This window comes from Manis javanica, chromosome 10 (assembly GCF_040802235.1).
Source record: "Manis javanica isolate MJ-LG chromosome 10, MJ_LKY, whole genome shotgun sequence".
NCBI classification, from domain to species: domain Eukaryota; kingdom Metazoa; phylum Chordata; class Mammalia; order Pholidota; family Manidae; genus Manis; species Manis javanica.
In genome coordinates this window covers 55,775,976-55,790,951 of record NC_133165.1, presented here as the reverse complement: position 1 = coordinate 55,790,951, position 14,976 = coordinate 55,775,976, and the positions used below count along the sequence as shown (strand labels likewise).

The 14,976-nt window shown below is 39.7% G+C and overlaps 1 long non-coding RNA gene across 2 annotated transcripts in view; it reads left to right on the top strand.

The window, feature by feature from the left end:
- LOC140843736 (uncharacterized) overlaps positions 1 to 14,976 on the top strand; it is a 111,628-nt gene that overhangs the window by 53,030 nt on the left and 43,622 nt on the right. For both annotated transcript variants that reach the window (XR_012121743.1, XR_012121744.1), the window contains exon 3: positions 3,364 to 3,443. This is a non-coding gene — a long non-coding RNA (uncharacterized lncRNA). The remainder of the gene's footprint in view (positions 1 to 3,363; positions 3,444 to 14,976) is intronic.

Genomic DNA, 14,976 nt, shown 5'->3' with positions numbered 1-14,976 from the left:
GGATATTGGTCTTTAATTTTCTTTTTTGGTGGGGCCTTTGCCTGGTTTTGGTATTAGGGTGATGTCATATAAACTTCATAGGATGAGTTTGGAAGTATTCCCTCCTTTTCTATTTTTGGAAAACTTTATGGAGAATGGGTATTATGTCTTCTCTGTATGTCTGCCAAATTTCTCCAGTAAATCCATCTGGCCCGGGGTTTTTTCTCTTGGGTAGTGTTTTGATTACTGCTTCAATTTCCTTGCTGGTAATTGGTCTGTTTTGATTTTGTGTTTCTTCCTTGGTCAGTCTTGGAAGGTTGTATTTTTCTAGGAAGTTGTCCATTTCTTCTAGGTTTTCCAACTTGTTAGCATATAGATTCTCATAGTATTCTCTAATAATTCTTTGTATTTCTGTGGGGTCCATCATGATTTTTCCTGTCTCATTTTTGATTCTGTTGATGTGTGTAAATTCTCTTTTTCTCTTATTAAGTCTGGCTAGAGGCTTATCTGTTTTGTTTATTTTCTGAAAGAACCAGCTCTTGGTTTCATTGATTTTTTTCTATTGTTTTACTCTTCTCAATTTTATTAATTTCTTCTCTGATCTTTATTATATTCCTCCTTCTTCTGACTTTAGGCCTCATTTGTTCTCCTTTTTCCAATTTTGATAATTGTGACTTTAGACTATTCATTTGGGATTGTTCTTCCTTCTTTAAATAGGCCTGGATTGCTATATAATTTCCTCTTAGAACTGCCTTCGCTGCATCCCACAGAAGTTGGGGCTTTGTGCTGTTGTTGTCATTTGTCTCCATATATTGCTTGATCTCTATTTTAATTTGGTCATTGATTCATTGATTATTTAGGAGCATGTTGTTAAGCTTCCATGTGTTAGTGAGCCTTTTTGCTTTCTTTGTACAATTTATTTCTAGTTTTATGCCTTTGTGGTCTGAGAAGTTGGTTGGTAAAATGTTAATCTTTTTGAATTTTCTGAGGCTCTTTTTGTGGCCCTGTATGTGGTCTATTCTGGAAAATGTTCCATGTGTACTTGAGAAGAATGTGTATCCTGCTGCTTTTGGGTGTAGAGTTCTGTAGATGTCTATTAGGTCCTTCTGTTCTAGTGTGTTGTTCAGTGCCTCTGTGTCCTTACTTATTTTCTGTCTGGTGGATCTGTCCTTTGGGGTGAATGGTGTGTTGAAGTCTCCTAAAATGAATGCATTGCATTCTATTTCCTCCTTTACTTCTGTTAATATTTGTTTCACATATGTTGGTGCTCCTGTGTTGGGTGCATATATATTTATAATGATTATATCCTCTTGTTGGACTGACCCCTTTATCATTATGTAATTTCCTTCTTTATCTCTTTTCACTTTCTTTGTTTTGAACTCTATTTTGTCTGATACTAGTATTGCAACACCTGCTTTTTTCTCCCTATTGTTTGTATGAAATATCTTTTTCCATCCTTGACTTTTAGTCTGTGTATATTTTTGGGTTTGAGGTGGGTCTGTTGTAAGCAGCATATAGATGGGTCTTGCTTTTTTATCCATTCTATTACTCTGTGTGTTTTGATTGGTGCATTCAGTCCATTTACATTTAGGGTGATTATTGAAAGATATGTACTTGTTGCCATTGCAGACTTTAGATTCATGGTTACCAAAGTTTGAGGGTAGCTTATTTACTATCTAACTCAGACAGCCTTTTTTTATGGAGGTAGATAATGGCTTGTCTGCAGTCAAGGCAGTACTGTTTGGGGAAGCTGTAAAATACATTCTAGAGCCCGCTGACAGTGGTTAGGTGAGGGGCAGGGGCAGGGAGGTGATGGGATGATAATGGATAGAATGATGACTTAGGTTGGTCTAAAAATATATTGATAGTGGGATGTTGACCAGCTAGCCTTTTTCATTAAATGATCAAGACTTCCTTTGACTAAGATCTTTGTCAAATTTTCTTGACATTCTGAACTCTAAAAATCACAGAAGCTCAGGGTTGAACACAAGCTCACAAGTAATTAGTCTGAATCTCATGGAATGCTCCTACCCCTCATTACTTCAATGCCCCTGGTTTTAAGCTCAGCAGGAATGTGACCCTGAATGTTAACCTTCCAACTGGAATGCAGAATATAGGACTGTTAATGGACCTATTTCTGTCTTGTTGGGTGCTCTGAGAACAGATATTCTTTGTTGTATGTGACACAGTTTTCAGTCATTGTAGCTATTGATAAAGTTCAAGCAAGGCTTTTCCATAAAGTTTGGAGACTCAAGCACAAATTGATTGAAACAGAGTCATGTGGGGTCTGTAGGAATCTGCTAATGAGGGACCAAAACAGAATGTGTGGGATGGAATAGCACAGTGGGTAGAAAACAAGGAGTCTTGGAGACAGATCTCTCTGGGCTTGAGTTACAGCCCAGTCTACTTGAAGGGCCCCCACCAGTAAGATGGCGAACTTCCAGCTTCTCTTCCGGGTCCTTGGTTCCCAACGGCGCCACCTGAGCCCAATCACCTCTCTTCCCCCTCCCAATCCCAGCACCTAGCCAATAGCCACCAGCCCTGTAGAAGTAACACCACAATCACCCCCATACCCCTTCCGATATAACCCAGCACCTTTCCCTAATAAAGCGGATTTCTCTGGTGAATTGCTGCTGTGTGTCACTCCTTTCCTTTCACTACTCACCAACTGTGAGACCTCAGGCAAGTTAGTTGTTCTCTCTAAGCCTCAGTGTCCATATCTGTGAAGTGGGGATAGTCATTGTACCTAACTCAAAAGGTCCTTGTGAGGATTAAATGAATTAATGTGTGTAAAGTGCTTAGTAGAGTACCTGACACATAGTAAGTGCTTAATAAATTTCATTAATAATATAATACAAATAATACAAAGTAATATATCCCATTTTATGGTGTGTCTCTTCTAGGCTGGTGCACAGAAAGTGAATGCATTTCTTGAACTGTGTTAGACCCACCATCCTTGTAGTCAGTCAGTTCACAGCTGTATTCTCAGCACCTAGACTGGCAGCTGCACATAGTAGGCACTTAGACATTTGTTGATTGGTAGAATAATGAATGAATGGGACAATAAGCATGGTTTCTACAGGTATCCTCAGTAATGTCACATGTATAGTAAAGGGATTGGGTAAGGCTGCTGCCACTCTGGTGTGTATTTCACCACTTCTGTATAAATATGTAACATTGTATTAAACATGATGCACTTATATGTGTATAGTAAATATGGTGGAAGATTAAGTGCCAAACTGTTACCAGCAGTTTCCTAGTGGGTGGGAGCTCACTTTTTACTATGCACCTACCTATTGCTCAGCAGTTTGATGATAAGTCCATCTTACTTTGGTAATTAAAACACTAAATAAGTTAAACAAGTATTAATATTGAATTGCACAGATAATTGGAAGGGGAGGCAGAAGACGAGGAAGAAGAAAAGGAACAGAAATAAGTGGATTTTCTTGAAAGAAAAATGTCAGGTACATGTACAGCAACCCTGGGCTAAGTGTTTTGTCTCTCCTAAGCCTCAGATATTAACCTCCTGCCCTGACACCTTTAAATGTCTAGGTCCCACAGAACAGGAGTGAACTGGGTACATTTTTACACTTAGAGGGCAGTGTTTTGTTTGGGATAATGCTAACAACTCATGAGCCCAGCGACCAATTATGAGCACTCACTGTATACCAGGTCCGTCTAGGATAATGTTATTAGGAAAAATTTTGCAATTGGGCAGATCTGGGTCAGAATGCCAGCTCCATCCTTTGCTAGTTGGACAAATTATTTCACCTCTTAGGCTTCAACATTCTTACCTGTAAATGGAAACTAGTATCTTCTTCCTCTATTAGGAAGGATTAAGTGAAGCAGTGTTTCATTACCACCTGGTTCTTGGCACATAGTCAAAACACTAGATTGCCATTCTTTTGATAATGATGATGGCATTCAATTTGGTACAGATACCCAATCAGCTATTAAGTGATGTTCATGTTTCTTCTGTGTGTCCACTGATTTATCATGAGAACTTGTTCTAAAATTCTCAAATGCTTTCTGAAAACCACATGTGCTGTTTTTAACATGGTCTTCCCAAGAGGTCCCAACCTGGTAATTGTGTGCAGTGTTCATTTGGCAAACATGTTCTTGGTGAGCTTGCAGTGGGTTTTATCAATCACCTCTTCTCTAAGCCCTCTTAAATCTGGTATTTTACAATCTCTTCAATGGTTTCTTCAGAAACTAAAAGCTCTCTCAGGTTCTTGGATATCAGCTTCCCACTTGTCTCTGTCTCCTTTGTGGCTTCTCTAGTTTTTTGGTTTCTCCCGAAGGTATTAAAGCCCAGGGCTCTGATGGCAGCTCCATGGACATAACCATGAATTGTGAGACTTTGTTCCTTTGGCCTCTGAACTCATTTAAAGCAATGTTCTCTTACTAGCTGCTTATTTATGTTGGATTTCAAGCTTTTAAAAATTTTTTTGTTTTTGTTAAGGTAGATTTCAAGCTCTTTATGGTGTGTTTTTTCATTTTTTGCTGTTAATTTTTTAATCAAAGAGATGGTCACACATGGATTTGCAATTTTTATCTGTTACCTGAGGGGACAGGTTTTGTGTGCTGCCCAGTTCACTCTTCTCCTGGTACCCTCTTTTCTTTGGCAACAGTGTGCTTCAGACAGTGTTCAATCCACCCAGTGTTCAATCCACCCAGTACACAAGGCTCTGCTGTGTGTCCCAGCTGTCCAATCAGAGCATTGCATTCTCTTGACCCCAGTGATTGGTTCAGAGATGGGCATGTGACATAATTGGTGCATCTTAGATGTTGTTGCGTCTGTTGGGTGAAGAGGCAAAAGGCACTTTTCTTCTAGAACTGCTTATAATAAAAGTAAAGTGAACCTGGCTTCCCAGGAGCTACTACCTGGGGCCTGATACTGAAGCCTGCACAGAGGCGGGCTGAGCCAAGAGAGAAAGTCGAGATATGATTGAGCCCCAGAACCAAGCTATTCCAGAAATCAATCCTTCCCCTGAGCTTTTCAATTCTGTTCACCAGTAAATCCCATCTTTTGCTTAACCCAGTTTTAGTTAGGGTCCCTGTCCATTACAACAGAAAAGTTCTCAGCATTACACTTAAGAAAAACACAAAAAAACAAAATAACCTCTGAATGATTCTTTAAAGCTCAGTTTTCAGAGGCCTTTAGATTTATGGTTGTTGGCAAATTCTTCTGGGATTTATGCTTTCTGATCATATTCTTGACATTTTATGCCGTTCTTTGATGTTTGTTTCTTGATCATGAATCCCTTTTTATATGTGTTATAAGGTTTTAAAAATCTAAGCATATCCCTAGCCTGGACCCATGATTTCTTCTATTAAACTTTTTTTCATGATAAGAGTCTTTCATTTTATCACACATCTACATTTAGAAATACAGAAAAGTGGGAGAAAAAAAATCCAGTGGTCTGTTACCCAAACAAAACAAATTAAGAGTTTTAAAATTCTTTCCCAACTTTTCTTGTCCTTGAATAGATCATTGGATTACACTCTACAGATAGCTTAGCATATTGCTTTAAATTGTTATTGCAAAGTTAACATATGCATATGATGTAAAATTTGAAAGATAGCACATATCCTTCTGCACCTTGCATTTAATAATTAATCTTGAAAGGATTCTATGTTAGTACAAAGAGTGTCACCTAATTCTTCCATTATATGGATGTACAGAGATTATTTAAGCAAACCCGTACTGTTGGACACTTAGTTTATTCCCAGGTTTTGTGGAATTATAAACGAGTGCTGAACATCTTTGTACACGAAGCCTTTGTGATAGTTCCAAAGGATGCACTCTCTGAAAATAAAGAACATGATCAATTGACTGGAACACTTTCTAAGGCCACTAATGTCACCGTGAAATTACTTTCCCAAATGACTACTGTGTTTGTTACTTGCTCCAGTAGCAAATGAAAGGACTCTGTATTTATTTGTTTATTTTTTTTTGCTTGACACTGAGATCAGTTCCTGGCACACTGTAGGTGCATATTGGATATTATTACTGCTGCTGTTACTATTTTTCCTTTCTATTCTTCTCACTTTTTTCTACCTCATTAGTATCATTTGAGAATGTACTGTCAGTCTTTCACTTGTGCAAACCTTTCACTTCTCTGCAAACTGTGATGTTAGAAACAATCTTTTCTCTGAACTTTAGGAACCGTTCCTCTCCCCTCTCAGGGAATTATATAGCACACAATTTTGAAAAAAGAAAAAGAAGACAGTGATGCCTCACTTGAATAGATTGAAATCTAAAACATGAACTTCCAAGTTTCTTGTTGTTTCCCATACTTTAGGGCTCAATCAAAATATTACTTCTTTAGCACAGAACTTGGCACATAGTAAGTACTTAATTTTTGAATGGTTGAATGATTGATTGATTGCTGGGATCTATGATTGATGTGCCAATAGACAACTTTAAGCTCAGTGAGGAATATGGCCATCTTTTCCTACTTCATTCTTACCAAAAACATATAATGAATATTTATTAAATAAATGAATAGATAAACCTAGGGATCTGGATTGCTACTGAACTAATTATGAAACAATCTTCATATTGTAACTCAAGTGATCCAAAACTTGGCTGCTTCTTCAGCATCCTCACCTGAGATTCTTTTAAAAATTGCTAACAGAGACTCACAGAACCCAAGAATGGACTAACAGTTGCCAAAGGGAAAGGGACTGGGGAGGGTGGGTGGGAAGGGAGGGAGGAGGGGAATAAGAGGCATTACAAGTAGAACACAATGTGGGGGTGGGGCATGGGGAAGGCACTATATAGCACAGAGAAGACAAGTAGTGACTCTATAGCATCTTACTATGCTGATGGACAATGACTATAATAGGGTATGTGGTGGGGGCTTGATAATGGGGGGAATCTAGTAACCACAATGTTGCTCATGTAATTGTATATTAATGATACAGAAAAAAAATTGCTAACAGATTCCCAGGGACCACTTACATTTGCTAGACTAGAAACTCTAGGGATGGGGGTCTGGATTCTGAATTTGAAAAAAAACTCCCCTGATGACTCTGGTGTAGTCATCCCTACAGAAGATCATAGACCAGGGCTTGGGGGACCACTGGTATTTCCTATCCCAGTAACACATTACAACTTTTTATTTTGTAAGTGGCCTCTTGGTTGCTCTGTGGGTGATCTTCTCTGTGACTGCACACTATTTCATGCTGATAAGCTACCCTGACTCTCCAGCAGTTCCCCCTGGCTTTAATTCTATTAATAAACCTGTCCCCTGGCCCCTGAGGCTATGCCCTTTATATCTTGCCTGTTAAGGCTGCAGCAAACAGCTTTTCCTAGCATTCTGCCACAACTCAGTTTTATTACAGAGTTCTATTCTCTTTTGGAGAAATAGACTTGATGCTCTTGCTGGCCAAATGGCTCATCCAGTGGTTTTATGGGGCTCCAGTGACTCCACCATATTGTGGAAGTAGCAGGCTGGGAAGGAATTAATCGCAGGCCATCCCCTTTTATGTGCAGATGCTGTGCTGGGCATGTCACTGGGGCTCACATCCATTAGTGGGTGTTGCTATTCCACTTTTCAGGTGAGGAAACTGAGGTCAGAGAGGGGAAGTAAATGGCCTAGGAACACTGGTTAGCAAGGTGCTTGTGTTAGAATTTAAGCCCAAGTCTGTATGATTTCAGAGTCCCAGCTCAGAGCCTGGGGAAGGCTCAGAATGCAGATCCCAAGGGTGCTGGGCAAGATGCAGGAACCAGATCTGTTGTGCAGGGGACGGACCCTTGGCCAGGAAAGACTAAGTGGATGAGCCAGGAGGAGGTCCCTGAGGCTATCAAACCAGGGTTGAAATTTATGAAAGGGCCCCTGAGACTTTGCCATGGGAAGGAAGGAGCAGTTAAAGGCATTGGGGCAGCGGGTCTGCAGGCAGCTTTGGATCATAATTTGTCACGAGCTAAGCTTCTTATATAATTCGGTCATTCAACAAACATTTATTGAGTTTCCTCCTGTGTGCCAGAAGTGCCGGGTGCTGAGAAAAAAGGCAAGAAAAGATCCCTGCTATTTTGGAGCATATATAATACTATATTCATAATCATTATAATCATAGCAACGAACAGTCATTGAGCATGTAAGTGCTCAGCACTGTTTTAATTACTTTACGTGTACATTCAGTCTTGACAACTACCCTATGAGGCAAGTACTATTATTACCTCTGTTTTACAGTTGGCCCCTGAGAGGCTCTGCTGGGGACCCAGACCTGTGACTGTTGGCTTCCCTAGTCCATAATCTGATCCTCTGGGCTCTTGTTTCCTCCCATTTGGTCATTGGCCATTTTCCTCAACTTCTTTCAATAGCTTTTGATAACTTCCAGTTTCATTTACTGTGTTTTGTGCTCTAAATTGTTCTCCTGGCATTTCTTAAGGAGTCTGCTTTAAAAATGTAAAGCATTTAATTGGCCTCTGTGGTGAAAAAGCAGGCACCTGCATTTCGTGGAATGTCATCTGTATGCAAATTACCAAAGAGCCTCCATCATTCTGCTGAGTGGAAGTCAGGGCAACCTGGAGACCCACTGCTAGCTTCATTGCTGACCTTCCTTTGCTCCTGTGACCTGAAACATTGATTTGGCATCTGTTGAATTGTTCAATTCAATATTGCACATTTTTCTGTTCTTTCTTCCTAAATGCCCAGCCTAGTGGAGTAGACCAAGACATCTGAGGCAAGGGACCTGCCCTCAGGAAGTCTAGGATGTAGCTGTTGAGACAGGACATATCTAGGATGAGATAGTGAGATTATCAAAGCCATGCATAATTCAGTACTAAATTATGCTGTAGGAATCTCCAGATGCTACTAGGTTCAGAGAAGGGAAATAGTAGCATGGATTTTGTGAAGGAGGAAGTTGAGTTTGGTTTTGAAATATTTGGATAGGTGGGTGTAAAAAGGGGAGTCATTCCTGGCAGGTGTCCCAAAAGGGCAAAGGGATAGTGGTGGGAAAGGGTTGACCTAAAAAAACTGCAGAGGAGGTTGGATTCCAGAGCAGAGCATAGGCTTGTAGTGGGTTTAGGGAAAGTGAAAAGCTTTCAGCACCAACTCTAACAATAACTAATGTTTAAGTGCTTTATATGTGCAAAGCACATTAAACTCTCCTTTTTGTTATTCAAAACCCTGGGAAAAATCTGTATTATCTTCATTGTACTTAGTGGAAGCTGGGATTAGAAAGTTAAAGCAACAGTGTATGAGCCAGTGCTGGAGTTTGAGCCCAGGCAGTCCATCCTCAACCTGCAAGCTCCAGACACCTATTTTATATTTCTAATACTTGTTACTTATTCTTCCCCAAATGGTTCAGAGAAGCTACCTTTTCTTGACTGCAGACAACAGAAGCCACTAGAGCTAGTTTAAGGAAAAAGGAATTTATTAAAGGCTACGAGGATTCATACAGACTCTCTCAAATTGTGGGAACTGAGCTTGCCAGACAGGGCTGGTCTTTAAAAACCACACACTTGCTGTCCCTGGGTATGAGCACCAAGCTTATGTTACTGAGTCTGAAGGTTGTCCTGTTGCCAGAAAGACAGATTCTGCCTGGTGCCTATTTCCTCACATTGCCATCTTCTGAACCGATGTTTCCCTGAGCACACCTGATTCTCAGATAACTGGCTATGCAAATCTTCAGGCTTCTGTCTTGGGAAGGCATGACTTACAAGCTGGAAATGTCCCTAACATAGAAAAGCTGTTGTTCCAAAAGTGCTGGGCAGCTAGAAAACATGACCATTTTCCACAGTGTTAGTAAATGTGAAGCTGGTGTCCACTCCTAGGTCAGTCTGGCTCCAGAGACCATGGCTTCTAAGTAATAGTCCATGGGCTGAGTCTGGGCTGGCTGAAAAGAATCCCTCAGGAAGTTTGTTAAAAATACAGAGTCCTAGAGAGAGGTTTAAAGATGGCATTGTGAGAGGTGAGACAGAAACCTCCTCCCCAAACCACGTATAATATGCAAATATAGCAAATACATTTCATCCTAAAAGAGCAACAGAAAAGAAGGCTGTGGCAGAATGCTGACTCCTGGGGAAAACAGCACACCTCAAGGAAAAGGGTAAAGTACCAAAGCCATGATCCACAGGGACCCAAGCCCTTTCCCCACCCCAGCTCACTGGAAGGAAGAAGAGAAAGGGGGGAAGGGTTAGAGGCATAGGACTGCTGAACACACAGCTATGGATATCATCTCTGGGAGCACAATCCTACATTACATGGTGCTCTGGAGATTAGTGGGCTTGAAAAGTTAAGACAGGAGGAATACTTGGAGAGAGTGAGATTCCAGCTGCTTGTGGAAAACGCATATCCATAACCAGCTGCTCTGGGACAAAAGAAAGGCGGGTAGTCTGAGAGACTTCCTAACAGCAAGAGGGCTGCTAAAGGGGAAAGGATTGCACAGAGCTTGCTGCTCAGGAGAAAGGACAGGTGGACAAAATTGCTGGCACACTCTGCCCAGCAGGTTGGGAACTTTCAGGAGCTTCAGGCACTCCATCCCCCTAGCTGGCTAGACAGCGATGAGGCCCTTCCACCGCAATAAGCAGCTGGCTGTGCATTCCTCCCAGCCAATGCCAGCTTACAAACTGACTGCCCCCAGCATTGCACCAAGTCAGCCAGAGGGTGGTTCTGCCTATGGCAGCTACAAGGGCATACCACAGAGGTCTCTCCCTGTGTGCTTAGCACACTGGCCCTCACATTGGAGGCAGGCACTGCAGCTGGGAAGCAGGAGAGAGGTCTTTCCTCCTGTAGGGCACCAGCATGGTTTGCCTGCAACCCCCGCCATTTCCCCAGGGGCTGAGCAGCTCCAGAGAGTAGAGATTCTGGGCACTAGAGGATGTCACCTACAAATATGAAATGTCAAAGAAACCTGGTTCAACCCAAAATCCCACAAACACCAGAAAGAGGGCCAAGTGAAACTGAATTTATCAATCTTCCTGAAAGAGATTTCAAAGTAAAAATCATAAACATGCTCATATAGCTACAGAAAAATATTCAAGAACTCAGGGAGGAATTCAAGAATGAGATACAAATATTCAAGAATATGGTATCTGAAATGAAACATACAATGGAGGGATTTAAAAGCAGATTAGAAGAAGTAGAGGAAACAGTAAATAAAATAGAATTTAGAGGACAGGAATACCAAGAAGGTAAGGCACAGAGAGAAAAAAGGATCTCTAGGTATGAAAGAATATTGAGGGAACTGTGTGACCAGTCCAAACGGAACAATATTCGCACTATAGGGGTACCAGAAGAAGAAAAGAGAGAAAAAGGGATAGAAAGTGTCTCTGAGGAGGTAATTGCTGAGAACTTCCCCAATCTGGGGAAGGAGATAGTCTCTCAGGCCATGGAGGTGCACAGATCTCCCAACACAAGGGACCCAAGAAAGACAACATCAGGACATATAATAATTAAAAAGGCATAGATCAAGGATAAGGAAAGATTATTAAAAGCATCTAAAGAGAGAAAAAAGATCACATACAAAGGAAGACCCATCAGTCTATCATCAGACTTCTCAAGAGAAACCTTACAGGTCAGAAGGGAGTGGCATGATATATTTAATGCAATGAAGCAGAAGGGCCTCAAACCAAGAATACTTTACCCCAAAAGATTATGATTTAAATTTGAAGGAGGATTAAACAATTACCAGATAAGCAAAAGCTGAGAGAATTTACCTCCTGAAAACCGTCTCTACATTTTGGAGGGACTGCTATAGATGGAAATGTTCCTAAGTCTAAATAGCTGAGGAAATAAAACCACAGTAAAGAAAGTAGACCAATTAGTTACTATGCAGATGCAAAATCAAATCAACTGCACCCAAAGTCAGTCAAGGGATAGACAAAGAGCACAGAATATGATACCTAATATATGAAGAATAGAGGAAAAAGAAGGAGGAAAGAAAAAAGAACCTTTAGATTGTGTTTATAATAGCATACTAAGTGAGTTAAGTTAGACTCTTAGATAGTAAGGAAGTTACCCTTGAACCTTGGGTAACCATGAATCTTCAATAAGTACATACCTATCGATAATCACCCTAAATGTAAATGGTCTGAATGCACCAATCAAAAGACAGTCACTAAATGGATTAAAAAACAAGACCCAGCTATACGCTGCCTTCAAGAGACACAGTTCTAACCAAAAGATATGCACAGACTAAAAGTGAATGGATGGAAAAACATATTTCATGCAGCTAATAGGGAGAAAAAGCAGGAGTTGCAGTACTTGTATCAGACAAAATAGACTTCAAAACAAAGAAAGTCATAAGAGACAAGGACATTACATAATGATAAAGGGGTCAGTTCAACAAGAGGATATAACCATTATAAATATATATGCACCCAACACAGGAGCACCTACATATATGAAACAAATACTAACAGGTTTAAAAGGGGAAATAGAATGCAGTGCATTCATTTTAGGAGACTTCAACACACCAAAGGACAGATCAACCAGAAAGAAAATAAGTAAGGAGGTAGAGGGACTGAACAACACATTAGAACAGAGGGACCTAACAGATTTCTATAGAACATTCCACCCCAAAGCAGCAGGATACACATTTTTCTAAAGTGCACATGGAACATTTTCAAGAATAGATCATATACTAGGCCACTAAAAGAGTCTCAGTAAATTCAGAAGGATTGAAATTTCACCAACCAGCTTCTCAGACCACAAAGGTGTGAAACTAAACATAAATTACACAAAGAAAGCAAAAAGCCCACAAACACATGGAGGCTACATGCTCCTAAATAATCAATGGATCGATGACCAAATAAAAACAGAGATCAAGCAATATATGGAGACAAGTGACAACAATAACTCAGCACTGCAAAATCTGTGGGACACAGCAATAGCTGTGATAAGAGGGAAGTGTATTGCAATACAGGCCTACCTCAGGAAAGAAGAACAATCCCATGTAAGCAGTCTAAACTCACAATTAATGAAACTAGAAAAAGAAGAACAAATGAGGCCCAAAGTCAGTAGAAGGAGGGACATAATAAAGATTAGAGCAGAAATAAATAAAATCAAGAAGAATAAAATAAGAGAAAGAATCAATAAAAGTAGGAGCCTGTTCTTTGACAAAATAAACAAAATAGATAAATCCCTAGCCAGACTTATCAAGAAAAAAAGAGAGTATATACACATAAACAGAATCAGAAATGAGAAGGGAAAAATCACTACGGACACCACAGAAACACAAAGAATTATTAGAGAATACTATGAAAAATTATATGCTAATAAGCTAGATAACCTAGAAGAAAAGGACAACTTTCTAGAAAAATACCACCTTCCAAGGCTGACCCAAGAGGAAACAGAAAATCTGAACAATTACCAGCAATGAAATTGAATAGGTAATCAAAAAGCTACCTAAGAGCAAACTCCTGTACCAGATGGCTTCACAATTGAATTTTATCAAACGTCTAGTGAAGACCTAATACACATCCTCCTTAAAGTTTTCCAAAAACTAGAAGAGGAGGGAATACTTCCAAACTTATTCTATGAAGCCAGCATCACTCTAATACCAAAACCAAAGATATCGCAAAAAAGAAAATAACAGACCAATATCCCTGATGAACATAGATGCAATAATACTCAACAAAATATTAGCAAACTGAATTCAAAAATACATGAAAAAGATCATCCATCATTATCAAGTAGGATTTATTCCAGGGATGCAAGGATGATGGTACAATATATGAAAATCCATCAACATCATCCACCCCATCAACAAAAAGAAGGACAAAAACCACATGATCGTCTCCATTGTTGCTGAAAAAGCATTCGACAAAATTCAACATCCATTCATGATAAAAGCTCACAAAAATATGGGTACAGAGGGCAAGTACCTCAACATAATAAGAGCAATATATGACAAACCCACAGCCAACATCATACTTAACAGCGAGAAGCTGAAAACTTTTCCTTTAAGATCAAGAACAAGACAAGGATGCCTACTCTCTCCACTTTTATTCAACATAGTTTTGGAAGTCCTCACCACAGCAATCAGACAACAAAAAGAAACAATAGGCATCCATGTAATGGGGAATGTGGTGGGGACTTGATAATAGGGAGAGTCTAGTAACCATAATGTTGCTCATGTAATTGTACATTAATGATACCAGAATAATTAAAAAAAAAAAAAAGAAATAATAGGCATCCAGATTGGTAAGGAGGAAGTCAAACTGTCACTGTTTGCAGATGACATGATATCGTACATAAAAAACCCTAAATAACACACTCCAAAACTAGTAGAACTAATAAGTGAATTCAGCAAAGTTGCACAATACAAAATCAGTACACAGAAATCTGTTGCATTCCTACATAGCTAGCAGAAAGAGAAATTGGGAAAACAATTCCATTGACAATTGCGTCAAAAAGAATAAAATACCTGGGAATAAATCTAATCAAGGAAGTGAAAGACCTCTACCGTGAAATCTACAAGACACTCATTAGAGAAATTAAAGAAGATACCAATAAATGGAAACATTCCATACTCATGGATATGAAGAATTAATATTGTCAAAATGGCCATCCTGCCTAAAGCAATCTACAGATTCTGTGCAATCCCTGTCAAAATACCAATGGTGTTCTTCAGTGAACTAGAACAAATAGTTCTAAAATTCATATGAAACTACAAAAGATCCCAAAGAGCCAAAGCAATCCTGAAAAGGAAGAATAAAGCTGGGGGTATTATGCTCCCCAACTTCAAGCTCTACTACAAAGCCACAGTAATCAAGACAATTTGATACTGGCACAAGAACAGACGCATAGACCAGAAAACAGAATAGAGAGCCCAGCTATAAACCCAAGTATATATAGTCAATTAACATATGATAAAGGAGCCATTCATATACAAAGGAGAAGTGCCAGCCTTTTCAACAGCTGGAGTTGGCAAAACTGGACAGCTACATGTAAGAGAGTGAAACTGGATTATTGTCTAACTCCATATACAATATACAAAAGTAAACTTGAAATGGATCAGAGGCCTCAATGTAAGTCATGA